This window comes from Capsicum annuum, chromosome 7, assembly GCF_002878395.1.
Source record: "Capsicum annuum cultivar UCD-10X-F1 chromosome 7, UCD10Xv1.1, whole genome shotgun sequence".
NCBI classification, from domain to species: domain Eukaryota; kingdom Viridiplantae; phylum Streptophyta; class Magnoliopsida; order Solanales; family Solanaceae; genus Capsicum; species Capsicum annuum.
Genome location: NC_061117.1, coordinates 30,134,930 through 30,153,746, shown reverse-complemented (window position 1 = coordinate 30,153,746; position 18,817 = coordinate 30,134,930). Strand labels below are relative to the sequence as shown.

The 18,817-nt window shown below is 33.2% G+C and overlaps 1 pseudogene; it reads right to left on the bottom strand.

Annotated features, from left to right (window-relative positions):
* LOC107877065 overlaps nt 1–13,367 on the bottom strand; it is a 56,536-nt pseudogene extending 43,169 nt beyond the window's left edge.
* Between the last annotated feature and the right edge of the window lie 5,450 nt (nt 13,368–18,817).

Below are 18,817 nucleotides of genomic sequence, written 5' to 3'. Positions count from 1 at the left end.
CTTATTAGCCGATACACTTAACCAAGCGACCATGGTCGAATCACGGGATTGAGGGGTGTCTAACACCTTTCTCTCGGTTAACAGAATTCCTTAACTTGAATAACTATTCACAAACCAGTTTTAAAGAGTCAAAATCATTTTGAATAGGATTTTCCAAAGGTGACGTGGCACGTCGGATTTAACCAAGTGGCGACTTTGAATTTAATTGTAAAAAGTCCCTTTCAAAACAAATCTTCATTTTTGTCACTTTAAATAATAAAAACTCTTTCAAACTTAAATCCATATCTTTTGGTAAAAATGGGGTGTGACAGCTCTGGCGACTCTGCTGGAGATTTTTTAGAATTCGAGCTTATTTTTGGAGTTGTATCGGCTTAATTTAACATTATGGGTGTATAGACATTTGTTTGTGTTAGTGTTTGTGTTATTGTTTTATATTTGTTTAGTGCCTACGTGCTATATGTTTATAGTTTTTATCTTATGTGTTACCGCTTTATATCTAGCATCATGTACATAACCCGAGTCATTCTTTCTGCAACAAGTCTCGGAATACACATCGTGTACACGAACTCTAGTTGAGTCACCCTTATTTTAGGAGGAGAAGCCGTCGGTTGTATGGAGTTGGTGAAAAGTAAAGCAACCACTATCGACCATATGCTCCCCCAAATAGCCTTGTTAGTGAACCCTAGGAGGTCAGCCTTTAGGTCATACTTATGTGCATCATATTGATACCTAGCGGGACCACTTGGTCCTTTGTAGGAGAGTCACATCTAAAGCATCCCTACGTGCTAAATGTTGCATCTCTAAGGGTAACGTGGTCATTTGACGGACTGATTTGGGGGAAAAGCATGTGTTTGAAATAAAGTGTGTAGGCAATGAAAAAAAAAAAAGAAAAGTGAGTCAAAAAAGAGTTTCGTAGTTTATTTTTAGAGTTCTTTATGTCTTTTGTTCTTCACAACCCAAAAATTCGAAAAAGATTTTTTTTACCTTTTGCATTTATTTTCTCAAAAGAACAAAAATTCCAAAAAGATTTTTGACCTTTTGCACTTATTTGTCAAAAAACAAAAAACATCAAAAAAATTTTCCTCTTGTTTCATTAGTAAGCATTTACAATTTGAAAACTCCAAAATATTTTTTCAATAGGAGCTTGTTATAAAAGAAAAATTCAAAAAATATGGTAGAAGTTTGTACATTTCATATAACGGAAATACCAAAAAAGATTTTTCTTTCATAGTTGTTGGCGTCAGTTTTAAGTGAAATGTCTAACTAAAAACCTCAAAAAGATTTTATTGACGTTTTTCATCGTCTGTCTTTAGTCGTGTCTCTTAAGTTAGGGTTCAGTCGGTTCTTTAATCCTTAATTGTCCAATATGGACGAACTATGTACCCCTGATTCTCCTCTCTCGGGAGTGAGATACGTAGGCAAACTATTACGGGTTTGGGGATTTTATTTGAAAATTTAAAAAGATTTTCTTCACTCTTTCTTAGAGTAGGTGTCATATACATCTTTAAAAGAAAACTACAAAAAGATTTTCCTTTAATGGTTTCAAGTTTCATTTTCGTATAAAATTCAAAATTGAAAACCCATAAAGATTTTTACTTTGGTAATCATAGATTTTATTTTTTTTGAATAGGTATCTGAAAAAATTCAAAAAGATTTTCTTCACTCTTCATTTAGAGTATGTGTTTCATATGCATCTTTAAAATAAAACTACAAAAAGACACTACTTTAATAGTTTCAAGTTTCATTTTCATATAAAATTCAAATCGAAAACCTCAAAAAGATTTTTCTTTAATAATCATAGACTTCATTTTGTTTAGGGAGTTTAATCCTGAAAAATGCAAAAAATTTTCGTCAATTCTTTTGACAATTTATTATTTTCTTTTCTTTTTAAAGTTTCAAGGGAAAAAAGTTTAATTGGCCATTTTGGCAAGACTTCACGAACTACGTGCACCTGATTCTCCCCTTTCGGGGTTGAGATACGTAAGCGTCCTTCTAGGGTTTAGTGATCTTTTCCAAAGAAAAAAAAAGTTTTGAGGAAATGTTGAACTCTAACACATTTGTTATCTTTTGTTCAGTTAGTTTAAGGTGGTTGGTATATTGCACAAGTTGAGGAGAAAGTTATGGCCAACAAGAATACCGAGGTTGTTGTCACTAATCAAATAGAGAGTTCGGGGAATGAAAATTTAAGAGCTAATAAAGAGATTCGGAAATTAAGGCAGGAAATGATAGAAATGCATCGAGATTGGACTAATGGGTTACCGCCCCCTCCATTTCTCACTGATAATCTAGAATATCTTTCTAACTTGCCTCCAGTATCACATGCACAGTTTCCTATTTTTGTTGACACGCCTCAACATGCATCAGGATCCACTCTAGGGAAACACTATCCAAATACTTCTAATATTCATTTCCTTAATTCTCAACACAAGACTACCACATGCTCGGCTCTACCTACTATTCATGTTTTTGCAGCACTCTTTCCCCCACCTGAAGCTCCTACTTTTGAGGTTTATCCACCGGTTGTGCCTTCCTACTATGTGAGAGAGTCTATATTGAATATTTCTATTGATCAGCATCATGCTATTGATCCCACAATTAAGTTGACTAATCCTTATGGCTACATTCACTCGCCTGAATTTTCTCTTAACACTGATAAGCCTGTTATGATAAAAGAACCATAGGAAATAACCAAAAAATTGAGAAGTTTTGAACTAGCTATGAAGAACTTGCAAGGAATTGGGGATTACAAAAGGACCTATGCATGTTTCCAGGTGTCAACCTTCCCTTTGGCTTTAAGATGCCAAAGCTTGAGAAGTATGATGGACACGGGGATTCGGTAGTGCATTTGAGAAGTTATTGTAACCAATTAAGAGGTGCTGGAGGCAAAGAAGAACTATTTATGGCTTACTTTAGTGAGAGTCTTTCGGGCCTAGCATCAGAGTGGTTTGTTGATCAGGATATTGATAGATGGAATAGTTAGGATGATTTAGATAATGAAATTGCACAACAATTTCAATATAATGTGGAATTGATCCTTGACGAAAAATCTCTAAGCAGCATGAAGAAGAAGAATACTGAGTTTCAGAGAGTATGCGATCAGATTGCGTGAACAAGCTATTAGGGTGAAATCGCCAATGAAAGGAAAAAAGATAGTGGAGGTGTTTATTCAAGCACAGGATGAAACATATTATCAATACTTGTTACCTGCATTAGGCAAGCCATTTATTGAGGTCCTCAAAATGGGAGAGATGATAGATAATGGAATTAAAACCAGTCGTATTATGAGTTTTTCAACATTAAAAGCGACTACTCAAGCAATTCAAAAAGATTTAGGAAGTGTTTGGAAGAAAAAGAATAAGGAAGATGCACCTGCTATTGTAGTTGCACAACGGTCACGGTCAAGAAGACCACGTTGTTGTCTCTCTCAAGCTCAATCCCAAGTTCATGTCCAACCTCCACATAATCACTCCCAAAATCCACTATACTCTATTCCCCTACCTCTATATCCAGTGTTAATGCATAACCACATGTTCAACCCCCATCTTACCCACAATGGAACATACCAACTCCTCAGAGTTATTCTTTAACTCCACAAATATATCAAAGCCTTTCTAGGCCTGATTTTCGATCCAAGCCAAACAATGAAATGAGGCAGAAGTTCAGAGATAGCTTCACACCAATTGGAGAGTCATATACCAGTTTATTTTAGAGATTGGTATAGTGGGGCATTATCACTCCTCTCCTTGGGTACACTTTTAATCCGTGTTCAAGAAATTTTGATCCTAATGTATGATGTACTTATCATTCTGATGCTCAGGGTCATAATATTGAAGATTTTTGAGATTTGAAAAGAGAAATTGAAAAGATGATTCAAGGTAGATCAATTATGGTGCAGAAAATTGACAGTGAGGAAAGCTCTAGTCATGCTGATATGCAAACCAGTGGCTAAGATGTCAAACTCAACAATTAGAAAGTCACTCTTCTCCCTGATAGGATGGATGCTTGGTAGTCTGTTTTGCTTTCCTTTCTGTTATTTGAATTATTTTAGGATTATAGTTCGGGATCTATGTTGTTTTGTCCCTTTGTCATTTATGTTCAAACCCTTCTATCTTTTATTTCAACTAAATGAAGTGTCACTTTCCCTTTGTGTTTTAAATATGTGTTGTTTGTTTGTTTTCTCTATATAGTACATTTTATGTTGATTCTAGTGATATGACATGCCAGCGGAATTTTCAGCTAGATCTTAAAATTCGATTTAACCATGAAACATTGAATTAGAGGGCTAAAGTTAGAAAAAATAATCTAAGAAAATAGGTAGAGTGTTGAGACATTTGGTGACAAGTTGAAGCCTTATTTGAAAACTAAGGCAATTATTTTGAGAATCATAAGAATAACTTGGTCATCAATTGAAAGACATGTTTTAATTAGGTTAATAGTAGATGTGTGATCCTATATCAAAAGGAAGAGAAAGAAAATCAGCTCCACGAAAGCACTAATCATTCGATGTGAGGAATGTACAACAAAGGTGGAATTTTCAGAAGAAGTAGCGACACACAATCTCAGTTAAAGTTAGTGTTGTAAAAATGTCACAAATAATCTTCATCTTTCACTGTCATTTTGCATGACATGTACTTGCATTTTTAAGGATTGATATAACGAAGGCATTTTATTCTGCTATCCAAACATTATTTCATCCTTTATTTACCCCATTTGAGCTTTAGTTCTATTTTCTTTCATACCCTTCTTTTGGAATCAAGATAGAGTAAACAAAGATCAAAAGATAAGTGTTGAGCAAAAATATAGAGTCAAAAAATTTCAAAAAAAAAAAAAAGAAAAAATATGTGTCAAAAGAAAGAAAAGAAAAGAGTGTCAAGAAAAATAGAGTCAGAAAGGTCCCAAAAGAAAAAAAGGGTCAATAAAAGAGAAAAAAATCAGATCAAAAGAAAGAACAAGCTACTGGAACTACGCGTGACCTGATTCTCCTCTTTCGGGAGTGAGATACGTAGGCTGCCCTACTCCAAGCTCATCCAACCAAATAAACAATTTAGAATCACCCAGCCAAAAGAAACTGGGGCATGAGTTAATCCTCATTGTTTGAGTTGATTCCAAAAGTTGTAAGTCCTAACCCACTTTAAGTGTCGTTCGAGCCTCATGCCATCCTTTCTTTCTAACCTTATTCAAAAGATGAGTTACAACCAAAGAAAGACCTTCAAATCAATCTTTAAGGATGTTAAGGCTAAGCATGCAATGCATATGATGATGCATTTAGGAACTACTTATTTTCCTCAGCATAACGAATCAATAAAGAAATAAAAATGAGAAATTCTTATTAGTGAAAATCCTTATAGGCACCATAAGGCAATTTTAAGTTGAGAGAGATAAAAATGAGAGTCTTATTAGTGAAAACCTTTACGGGCACTATAAGACGATCGTGAGATGAGAGAAATGAAAATGACAGAGTCTCATTAGTGAAAATCCTTACGGAGACCATAGGAAAATGGTGAACTGAGAGAAATAAAATGACAGAGGCTTATTGGTAAAAACCCTTCAAGGCGCCACTAGCCGAATGAGGTCTCTGAATGCAATTGACCCAAGGAAGTAACTCAGTTTCAGGGCCATTAACTTAAGAATAATTGGTGAAAGTTTGGATGGAAAGATCAGGCAGCTTAATCCAAAATGCATGGCATAATCATTAGAGTTGACTGCCATTTTTAGATAAATTTTTCGCTCTTTGTTTCAAATAGGGACATTCATTATCTTTTATTTTCTTTTCTTTATTTTTATTTTATTTTCTTGAGTCAGTTATCCAAATAAAAAATCATTGTCATTTATTTTTCTCTTGTCTTTGAGTCAAATCCATGTCAAAACAAGTGAGAAAAGATTTCAAAATTGCTACCAGCTTCTTCAATTGCATAAAACAAGACAAAAGACTAACACATGAAAGAGACATGATTGTGAGCCGAAATAAGGCATGCAGAAAATTTTATCAACAGATAAGTCTGGGAACTCATGGAAATACCAAGGTTCAAAGGGTTTATTTGAGAAACATAGCAAAGCAGAGATACTATATTTGTTTTAGAATCACTCTTAATAATCTGAGTTTAGATCAATGCTGCAGCAAATCAATGACATATACTAATGGTTGGAAACAAAGTTAATGTGACGAGGACAAAAACGATCGTCGTGAAAGCTAAAGCCACAAACTAGCCACCATGTTTTAGACTCACAAGTTTTTTTGGATGAAACAGGAAACATATTACCTTCAAAGCAAGGATTTCAGAGCATAAATATCAAGGGATGCAATGCATCACTTTTACAAATGCAAGAAGAAATGTTGCTACACAGGTTAGATAATCAAATCATGGTAAAAAATCATCATCCTATATTCCTCGGAGACACACTTTCTTGTCCAGGGATTTCAGTTTTCATTTGCTAGGTGATACACTTCTTAAATTGAACCTTGACTCCTAGAAGATGTACCTTCTAGTCGAGTCATTCCCCTTGACACTTAGAAGATGCAACTTTTGGTCAAGTCATTCCTCTTGACTCCTAGAAGACATACCTTCTAGTCAGGTCATTCCCTTAATTCCTACAAGACGTACCTTTTATTCGATTCATTCCCCTTGATTCCTATAAGATGTACCTTTTTGTCGAATCATTACCCTTGATTCCTATATAACGTACCTTTTAGTTGAGTCATTCCCCTTGATTCCTATAAGATGTACCTTTTAGTCGAGTTATTTCCCTTGATTCCTATAAGATGTACCTTTTAGTCGAGCCATTCTCCTTGATTCCTATAAGACGTACCTTGTAGTCGAGTCATTCCCCTTGATTCCTATAAGACGTATTTTTTAGTCGAGTCATTCCACTCGATTCCTATAAGACGTATTTTTAGTCGAGTCATTCCCCATTATTCCTATAAGACGTACCTTGTATTCGAGTTATTCCCCTTGATTCCTATAGTCGAGTTATTCCCCTTGATTCTAATAAGACGTACCTTTTAGTCATGTCATTCCCCTTGATTCCTATAAGACGTAACTTTTAGTCGAGTCATTTCCCTTGTTTCCTATAAGACGTACCTTTTAGTCGAGTCATTCCCCTTGATTCCTATAAGATGTACCTTTTAGTCAAGTTATTTCCTTTGATTTCTATAAGACGGACCTTTTAGTCGAGTTATTCCTCGTGATTCCTATAAGATGTACCTTTTAGTCGACTCATTTTCTTTGATTCCTATAAGGCGTACCTTTTAGTCAAGTCATTCCCCTTGATTCCTATGAGATGTACCCTTTAGTTGAGTCATTCCCCTTAATTCCTAGAAAATGTACTTCTTAGTCGAGTCATTCATTCCCTTTGACTCCTAGAAAATGCACTTTCTAGTAAAATCATTCCAATTAACCTATATAAATGCATTTCTTTGTTCGGATTTTTCAAGTAGTGATGATGTAACTGTCGCAAAAGTCCTCTGATGTTAAACTGGGGGGAAATTTTAATTCATGTTATTGAAAGCATCGTTTAGGTTCCTCTTGAAAATAAGACTTTATTTTGAAAAGTGAGATTTCTATCATAACATTTGTTTGGGATAATTTTCTTTCTAGTTTTGATGTGATTTCAGGAGCCCACCTGGAGAACAGGGTGATGAAATTGAAAATCAAGAGCCTATCTAAAAAACATAGTGATGAAATTGAAAGTTGACGAAATTGAAAGTCAGGAGCCCACCTGAAGAATCGAGTGATGAAATTAAAAGTCAGGAGCCTGCCTGAAGAACAGGGTGATAAAATAGAAAGTCAAGAGCCTTCCTGAAGAAAAGGGTGATGAAATAGCAAGTCAGGAGTCCGCCTGAAGAACAGAGTGATGAAATTGAAAGTCAGGAGCCCGCCTGAAAAATATGGTGATGAAGTTGCAAGTCAGGAGCCTTCCTGAAGAACAGGGTGATGAAATTGAAAGTTAGGAGCCCGCCTGAAGAGCAGAGTGATGAAATTGAAAGTCAGGAGCGCGCCTGAAGAACAGGGTGATGAAGTTGCAAGTCAGGATCCCGCCTGAATAATAGGGTGATGAAATTGAAAGTCGAGAGCTCGCCTGAAGAACAGAGTGATGAAATTAAAAGTCAAGTAACAAGGGTAAGAGATGGAAAGTCAAGCAACAAGGTGAAGTAATTGAAAGCCAAGCAATAAGTTAAAGAAATTACAAGTCAGGGGCTGCTTGAAGAACAGGGTGATGAAATTAAAAGTCAGTAGCCCGCCTGAAGAATAGGGTGATGAAACTTAAGTGAAGAGTCTAAAAGAAGTTGCATGGATAAGATTTTTGTAATTTCATTTATGTTTTAACTTTTAATTTTTATTTTGATGTAATGACAGAGTCACAAACCGAAACCTCGACGGGACCTCACTCGACTCTCCAAATTGGTCTAGTTTTTCTCATTCCCTTGGAGGTATCTGTGATTGGTTCCCTTCATAGCTTGTGTAGATAGGATGTCCTGATGTAGACTCGGTGGCCCTTTTTCCTTCTGTCCCCTCCTTTTAAATAATTACCAGGATAAAATTCCGTCTCGTTGTCTACATTTTTATATGAAAACACCTTGTATTTACACCCAAAGGGGCATGATGTAGACACGTGATTTTGTCCCTCCAAAAATTGATTGTCACTGTTTACTTCATCTTACTACGCACCCCAACCCCATTCTATAATTTTTTTTTCATAAAAATACAAAAAGGTAACAAATCCCAAACCAACCTAATCCTCAAAATTCTTTTAATAATAAATTAACAATCTCTTCCCATAAAATTAGGACACATCACTACCCCTACTCCACCCCCACCCAAATGCCCCCTATATTGTTTTACTCTTTTTTTTTCTTCTGGCTATTTTTTTCCATATATAGACACCACCAATAAAGGAAAAGGTGGGATTCCTCTATCATCACCATCAGATAACCTCTACATGCAGCACCTCTCTCATAAAAATATATACAGACACAAATTACACTCACAATTGAGACCGGATTCATCCTCACCATTAAAAAATATATACACACACAATGCATACACAGTGGAAGGGGGGACTCACCTTTCTTTTCTTTTTCTTCTTCTTCGTACACAACACACACATAAATCTTCTTCGTTCACACACCATCAACACTACGCATACACGTATAGAGAGCAAAAGCTCCCACATCATTGGAAAATTACATCTCACCAGAGATTAACGTATACAGTAACACAAGGAGAGAAGGAAGATATCGAGATTGGGGGTTCGGGAAGAAAGAATCGAGCTAGAGGATGAGCAAATCGAAGGGGAGATAAAAGATCATGTCTGATTACTGCTCCAACGATTGTGTCATCGGAAAACGTCGAGGCACACTAAAATTCATTGGAACTAGTTGATCGGGTCGTTCTCAGGTTAATTCTGGCAGGGGGATCGTCGAAAATTGCACATAATTTTTGGATCCTTTCTTTTTAAGTTTTGTTTTGGGTATTCACGCATATGTTTTGACGTCCGTTCGAATATAGGTTCGGGTTGTCGCGGTTTGAACTGATTTTATTTAATTCACTGAACTGATTTTATTTAATTCGTGAATTCGAAGTTGAGATTTTGGTACCTGTTCGAGGATTTCGATTTCGGATTTTTTTATTATCGATGAAAACAAGTTTCATTGATGTCCATTCCCTTAACCTGTTCTATTTTCTTTGTCTTGATTTGTTGAATTGGCTATGATTATGTTCTCGTTGATTATGGTTGTGTGATTTCTTGATGGTTTGATGTCGAACAATTGATTGTGATATGAGTTTTAGTGTTAAGACATGGGTAATTGCATCGTGGAAGATTTATGTTTAAAATGTAATTTGGGGTCGGATGTTGGTAATTGATATATAAAATTGAATGTCGATTAATCTTGTTGTATGGATGATATCGAACGTGAGAGAATTATAATATGTTGAAACGGATAGACAAATATAAGTTTGGGTAGGCAAAATTTAGGAATAAGTGTTTTTGTTGAATGGAAGATGTTCGTGACGAAGGCCTGAGGCGTCAAGTGGAGCTTAGTTTAGCACTAGTTTAGAATAGGATTTATATTTTTCGCATTTTTCTTTTTTGGACTGCATAATTGGACTGGACGTTATTATTTTGGATTTTGGATTTTGTTTGATGTGTTTGGTTGCTTCTTTTATGTGTTTTTGTGGGTTTATATGTTCATAGTGTCTTATTAGCCAATACACTTCACCAAGCGACCGTGGTCAAACCACGGGATCAAGGGGTGCCTAATACCTTCCCCTCTGTCACCAGAATTCATTAATCGGAATTTCTGTTCGCAAATCAATTTTGAAGAGTCAAAATCATTTTGAATAAGATTTTCCAAAGGTGACTCGACACATCAAATTTTGCCACGTGACGACTCTAAATTTAATTGTTAAAAGTTCTTTTCGAAACAAATTTTCATTTTTATCACTTTAAATAATAAAAATCCTTTCAAACTTAAATTCATATCTTTTGGTAAAATGGGATGTGACATCTTGTATAAGAGAATGAAAGTTATTAACTCTGAGGTAACTTCAGCTAGATCTCATGCAAGTCTAAATTATAACTTAATCAAATCTTGTATCACAAACTCTTAAATTTACTCATGCAGCATAAGTCGCATCAATATGAATTTTGCACCTCCGTTTGTTCCTCTTCATTTTCTCTTTTATACCTTTCTTTTCTCTTTTGTTTTATAAGATCAATTTATTTCTCAGAGTAACCTAGCTTTTCAAGTTTTTGATGGTACATTAATTATAATTTTGGAAAAAGGTCGAAAATACCCTTCAAGTATTGAAATTGGTTAAAAAATATCCTCTGTTAATCTATTGGACAAGAAATACTCTTCAAGTATTAAAATTGGTTAAACAATACCCCTCCATCCACCTTTATGCCTCAAAAATACTCTTGCAACTAACGATTTTTTAAAATCATAATTAAAAATTTTAAAAATGGTCAGAAATACCCTTCAAGTATTGAAATTGGTTAAAAAATATCCTTCGTTAACCTATTAGCCCAAAAATACGCCTATGTGCAGCTTTATGGCTCAAAAACACCCTTGCAGCTAATGATTTTTTAAAATCATAATTAAAAATTTTATTAAATACGTGACAGTTTTCTATTAGTTGAAACTAAATTAATGTTAAATCTAATCTGGACCCAACTCAAACTACCCGATCCAAACCGTACAAAATTTACCCCAACTAAAACTACCTTATAGTACGAGTAATTTTTGCTATCAAATGTAGGAACTTTGTTGACTTAGAATCTGCCAGCAACGGTGTGAAGAATCCTATCCCCCAATTATAATGTTAGTTTGGTATTTCTTTGTTATGTATATTTCTCTGTCTTAGCTAGCAAAACTAATTGAGATATCTTGGTTATGCCACGTCTTAGGCAACACTATGTTGTTACTTCCTTCATTTCATTTTACGCGACACATTTAGTTTGTATAAAATAATACAACATTCTTTTCTAAATAGTTGTCACTATTTTTATTTATATACATCAATTTGTCTTGCCACCACTGACAAGTGTATTCACCACGCGAGACCACTTCACGCCACACACTTCACACCATTCACCGATCAAAATTATGATTAATTTGGTAGGATTTAGATCTGGTAAGTTTTTGAGTTTGAGTTAGGCATAATATTTTAATTAATTTAGTTTCGACCAATAGAAAATTGTGACGCATTTAATAAAAAATTTTATTATAATTTAAAAGATCGTTTATTGCAAGAGTATTTTTGAGCCATAGAGGTGGATGGAGGGGTATTTCTGACCCAATAGATTAACGGAGGGTATTTTTGAACCAATTTAAATACTTGAAGAATATTTCAGACCCTTTTCTGAATTTTTAATTACGATTTAAAAAATTGTTAGTTGCAAGGGTATTCGTGATCCATAAAGGTGGATGAAAGAATATTTTTGAACCAATTTCAATACTTGGTATTTCTAGTCCAATAGGTTAACAGAGCATATTTTTTAACCAATTTCAGTAATTGAAGGGTATTTTTTTGGAAATTGGAAGCAGTTACTAATTCATGATCTGGCATGTACAGAATGAAAACTTCATTCTCGATTCTACGAGAATTTTTATGAAAGGTATTTCTGGTCTTTTCTATTATAATTTTAATGGTACATCATATGGTGCAGCTATATGTCCTGTTTTTTGAAGTTCTCCATTACAGGAAACTCACCGTGATGATTATTTATGTGTCATGTTTTCTGTTTATATGTGGAAAAACCACATTCTTCAAGGTTTATACAGACAGATTAAAAAGAAAAAGGATTTATATGGTGGTGAAGAACAGATTACATGAGTTGATTACCTTCCCCAAGTCTACAAATATTACAACGCGTTGCAGTGACTCTTGTCCAGGAAAAGGAGGAGATTTAAATGTATACTGCTTGCTCCAAACAACTGAACCATTAACATGTGACCCAATCTGTATGTGTGCCTGAAATTTCACAAACAAGAGCTCAAAAAGGGTACATGTCAATGACAAAGTAACTTGAAGCTAGAAAAATGGACCACCAGAAAAACTTACATCATATTTGGCCACAAATCCTTCAAGAAACTTGTATGTATGAATCCAGGATAGTGCCAGCCCACAGTTCTAGCAGGTGGTCCTACAAACACGTTCATAACATTATTCAGTAAGTAAATGCAAAAAGAATACATAATGTTTATATAGAACTGTTGGGTTTTCTCTCTCATTGAATCTTTGTTGTTTCTTTTGAATTCTGGGAGATACGCCTATACCAACAGAACATCTTTAATGACAGTGTCCACACTTCAAGCTTTAAGAATTGCCCTAGGTCTAGCATGAATTTGTTATCACTGATCAACACAGTTATTAAATAAAATTCCTCATACCACACATGCTGTTCCGGTGAAATGTCAATGTTCCTGCTGGAGAGCGTTGGTGAGGCTGGTCCTTCCAACCCCATTCAACAAATAGAACAGCCTCATCAATGTTGTAACCACTTGTCCAAGTAATAGTCATCTAGGAGAAAGCTATGAGTTAATTGCACGATTTGATACAACCACTAGATAGCATTGTTAACAATTAAACATGTTTCCCAATTTAAGGAATTTATAGATCAATCATCTAGACACGCTACTACATCAATATTGATACTTAACCCCATGTAACATAGGTTAATAAAGTACAAAAAAGTATCTTACCAAAAAAAAGAATATGCTGTGAAAGATCATAGATGCATAGCAAAGAAAAACATACAATATCCCATGACTTCCCAAGAGCAAGATGCGGATAAAAAGGTTCTATCGGATTGGAAAATGCGACATATTTTGAGGAGGATATCAACGTAGGCTGTAACATACATGAAGCAATTATAGTCTATATGCAAGTTTCATCAAAGTTCCTTTTAAAACACAGGGCACACAGAAACCATAATGATCATTGGCATGAAGTAAGATATCCTACAATACTCAAGTACTTGCACCAACTTGGAGAAGCTGAAGTAATATATATAAAAACAACTACAGTTTGAATCATTGCAATGTCCAATTTTTATAGCCTATTTGGTCAAGATTTTGGGAAGCCAAAAATGCTTATTTGAGAGTGTTGAAGTATTTGGGCACGCTTTTAGAAAATAAAATAAGCGATCACATATATATAACATATTTTTCACTTTTACTTTGTTTAGTGTGATTATGCTATGTAAAGAGCTTAAATGAAAATATGACCATTCATATATCCCGCCCTCAACTTGTTTAGAACTGAGGCATAGATCTTGTTTGGCTAAGCTATCAAAATCTGTTTATTTTGAGAAGCACGTTTATCAAAAATAACTTTTCAAAAAAGAATTTTTGGAGAAAAATAGTCGGGGTATTTAGTTAAAAGTGACAAAAGAGTTTGAAAATGAGGTGTAGGTGACTCAAGTCTTAATAATTGAGTTAAGGTGACAATTATTTTATTATGGATTAAGAAAGTTGAGAAAGTTTGAAAATAGCCCACAAGTTTTAAAATTTATACTTTGATCCAAATGTTCGTTAATATAACAGAAAACGGAAAGGAAAAGGGCGCGTTTATCTCTCTTCTCATCTGTTGTTGTTTTCTCTCTCTTCACGATTTTTGTTGTTCATTGTTGCTATTGCTTTATTCATCATCATCTGCTTCATTATCATTTTTTTGTACTTCATTATCATCTTATCTTTTTCTCGTCGACCATTGTTGTTGTTTTTACTGCTACTGCTGCTACTTGAATAATTTTTTAGGTCAAATTTTATTTCGTACATCACTTTGGCATTACTTCATAGGTGACTTTGGTAAGTAAAGTTATGATCTTTAGTTGAATTCGTCATCTGGGTACACTGCTACTGCTGTTTTTTCAACAATAGATAGAACTCGTTCACGAATCCAACATAAGAGTCATTTGTTTAAACAGATCACTTATCTGTTGTGACAGATGAGTCATCTGTTGCAATGGAAGACTCATATTTTGAATTCATGTTTATGGTTCTATATAGTGCCCGTAACATGAATCAAACAGATGGGTCATTTGTTGCAACAAACGAGTTATCTGTTATAATAGATGAGTTATTTGTTGCAATATACGAGTTATCTGTTGCAACAGATTAGTTATTTGTTGCAACAGACTAGTTATCTATTGCAATAGACACGTTATCTGTTGCAACAGAGAAGTAATCTATTGCAACAGATGAGTAATATGTTTAGAACAACACAAAACAACTCTTGCCACAAACCCAACAGATAATCAATATGTTCCAACGGATGGTCCATCTATTGAAAGAACTCAAAACTCTTGCTATTGCTACTGGATTACAAATTGTTCCTTATGTTCAATCATCGACATGTTTGTTGAGAAGAAAAAAATAGGCAGAAACATAAATTTTTCATTAAACAAAAACAAAATACATTAATATAAATAAAATAAAAATGCATACACTAAAAGAAAAAACATAACCTAATTATTATTATTATTATTATCATCATCATCATCATTATTATTGTCAGCTGGCCAATTATCAATCGACAGCAGCAGGGCCCTCCTCAACTTGTAAATCTTTTGGAGCATCCTTGCTCTCAAGGCGCCCAACTCCCACTGCAGGTCATTAACCTGTCTCTAAAGTTCCCATACAGTGTCGTGCAGAATAGCAACATCTCAAACAAGATCAGTCATATCTAGAACACGCATGAATTGACAAAAAATATAAAAACGCAAGTAAAGAAATGAGTCTGAATGTAATACAACGTATACTACCAATTGGGTAGATTTACACAAAAAAAGAAAAAAAACTTACCTGAGTCAGGGAAAAGGTATTTGATCTTTAAAGAGAAAGTGGTTGAAGCTGTAATATGAAAGACAAGATGCAAGAAATAAATAGAGTGTAATAGAATAAACGGGTAAGGATGGACCTATTTACAGATAATTGAATTTGAATGAGTTAAGCAAAAAGGCGCGACTGTTTACCTCCATTTTATTAATTACATTCGAACTGATGACTTTTTTATTACTGTGAAAAGTTATGACTTAATTAAATCAAGTTGCTGACTTTTCTATTATTGTGATAAGTCATGATTTTTTATCTTATTATTATTAATTAGTTCTTAAATTTAAATAACTTTTTTCTCAATTAAATAATAGAAGACTTCTCACCTTTTCAATAACCATTTTTTTAATAATAACTATTTTTATTGAGTTGTGGCAATAGATTGTATATTTGTTGCATCAGATAACCCACCTATGGCAACAGATATACCATCTGTTGTAACAATTCGACCATCTGTTGCAACAGATAATCTATCTATTGAAACTTATAATCTATCTATTGCAATATATAATCCATCTTTTTTAATAATCATCATATACTTTTATTAATCCAAATTGGTGAATTTTTTATTATATAAATTAAAAAACATATTTAAAAATAAAAATGGTGAAATGTCATTACTTGTCACCTATTTAATATTAACATCAATTATTCAAATTAAATAACCATTTTTTTGTATGGTTACAAATTGTGTTTATTATTTATTTTTTTATTTTTCTGTGAAAAGAGATAACTTAGTTAAATCAAACTGGTGAGTTTTTTATTATTGTGACAAGTCATGACTTGTTAGCTTATTATTATTAATTAGTTCTTAAATTTAAATAATCTTTTTTAATTAAATAATCAAAGAATTCTCACCTTTTCAATAACTGTTTCTTTTAATAAAATAATAACCATTTTTATTGAGTTGTGGCAATATATTGTATATCTGTTGCATCAGCTAACCTATCTGTGGCAACATATATATCATCTGTTGCAACAAATTGACCATCTATTAAAGGAGCTTTTTTTATTTCTTCTAACAGCTGATTCATCAGTCCCAATAGAAGCAGAATTTGATTCATTAGCTGTTTTGAATGTGTTAGACAAAAATTCACGACTATTTACCTCTTTTTTAGTAATCATCATATACCTTAATTAATTCAAAGTGGTGACTTTTTTATTATATGATAAATAAATTAAAAAACAGATTTAAAAACAAAAATGATAAAAAGTCATGACTTGTCGCCTATTTAATATTAACATTAGTTATTAAAATTAAATAATCATTTTTTACGGTTATAAATTTATTTATCATTTATTTTTTATTATTTATTTACGAATTATTTTTTCATATTAAATAATTAAAAAGTCATGACCTTTCACCCTCTCAATAACAATAATCATTTTTTATTAATAACTATTTATTGTAACATATGATCTATCTGTCGCAACAGATTAACCATCTGTTGCAACATATGATCCATCCGTTGCCACAAACGCTCAATCCCTACCTCTAACCGTTGACATGTTCAGAATAAGGAATAGGCAGAGTGAAAATAAAATATGAAATAAGAATTAAAAATCAAAAGTCAACAAACATAGATTTTTGAATCAATTATGTACAAATATATAATAAAAAACAAAACATACATTAGATTCCTCCATTAGGTTGACCCGATATAATAAAAGATAATATATACGCTAAAAGAAAAAACATAACCTAATTATTATAAATACTATATTATTACTATTATTATTATTATCATTATTATTAATAATATTAATATTATTGTCAACCAATCAATCGTCATCTGGCAACTGCAGGGCCCTCCTCAGTCTTGCTCTAATGTCGCCAACTCCCACTGGAATTCATAAATCTACCTTTAAAGTTTCCGCAAAGAGTTGCGCAGAATCACCTTATCCAAATCTGGATCAGACATATCTAGAAGTGGAGTCGACTGAACGAGTAAGGAGGGATCTATTTATAAAGGATTGAATTTGAATGGGTTAGTCAAAAAGCCACTACTGTTCACCTCTTTTTTAATAATTACATCCCTTAATTAAATAAAATTAGTGACTTTTCAAATATGTAAATTAAAAACAGATCTAAACACAACATTTTATCTTTATTGTATTTCGAAAAGAAAATAAAATTTCTTTAAAATAAACCTAACAGATGGGTAATCTATTATAAAATATATTCTACCTGTTTGATAATTTATAACATATTGATAATCTGTTGCAACGGATGTATATATTTGCTTGATTATTTCCAACAGATAAGTCATATGTTGCAACAGATTGATCATCTGTCATAACAGATGTCTATAATTGTTTGATAATTTTAACAGATGTGTCATCTGTTGCAACAGGTTAGTCATCTGTTTATTCAAATAGGATTGAATTTGAATGGGTTAGTCAAAAAGCCACGATTGTTCACCTCTTTTTTAATAATTACATCCCTTAATTAAATAAAACTGGTGACTTTTCGAATATGTAAATTAAAAAAATAGATCGAAATAAAATATTTTATCTTTATTATATCTAAAAAAAATTGGTTTAAAATAAATCTAACAGATGGGTAATATGTTGCAAAATATAATCTATCTGTTTGATACTTTACAGTTTACAACATATTAACAATTTGTTGCAACAAATGCATATATTTTTTTGATTATTACTAACAGATAAGTCATATGTTGCAACAGATTGATCATTTGTCATAACAGATATCTATAATTGTTTAATAATTTTAACAAATGTTTTATCTGTGGCAATAGGTTAGTTATTTGTTTATGCAAATTAATCCATCGATGGGCTAAAAAGAATAAGGTGTATATAGATAGATGGATCCACTTTCATGTGTGTGAGTTATGTATTACTGATAAGGTCATCGGGACAACACACATAAAGTACAATGATTTTGTGAATTCAGTTTTTAATCGATTAGGCATTGATCACTTAAACAAGATCCTGCATTGTACAGTTAATTTTAATAGGTTCAAATTGATAAGGTTGAGAGGCCCATGAAGATAGTGTTGATACCCTATTACGAATTAATGACGGTTGTTGCTCATGTTTATGTGTGTCAAGTTTTAGGAAGGGATCAATATTTGGTGTCATTCAGAGATCCAATATTGATTGGACTTAACTTTAAATGTGCATTGGACTCTGAGAAGGCCTTCGAAGCCTCACACTACATTAAACAAGAACGAAAAACCAATAAAAATTCTCCTGGCCCAAATTTATATGGAAGGGTTGTTTAAGAAGATGATTATATACCAGAAGGAGCTGTTAGAGAATACCTGTAAGAGAGGGGGGAGTTGATGAAAGACTATATCATCTGAGAGCTAATTGAAAAAAAAAATAGGGTAGCAAGTAACTTCTAGCAAATCTGGCCGATGAAGCTGAATTAAAATATAAGAAATTTAAATCAAGTGTGAATATGAAATTGTATCCAGTAATGAAAATCTGTTTGTTGCCTCTCAAAGAAAA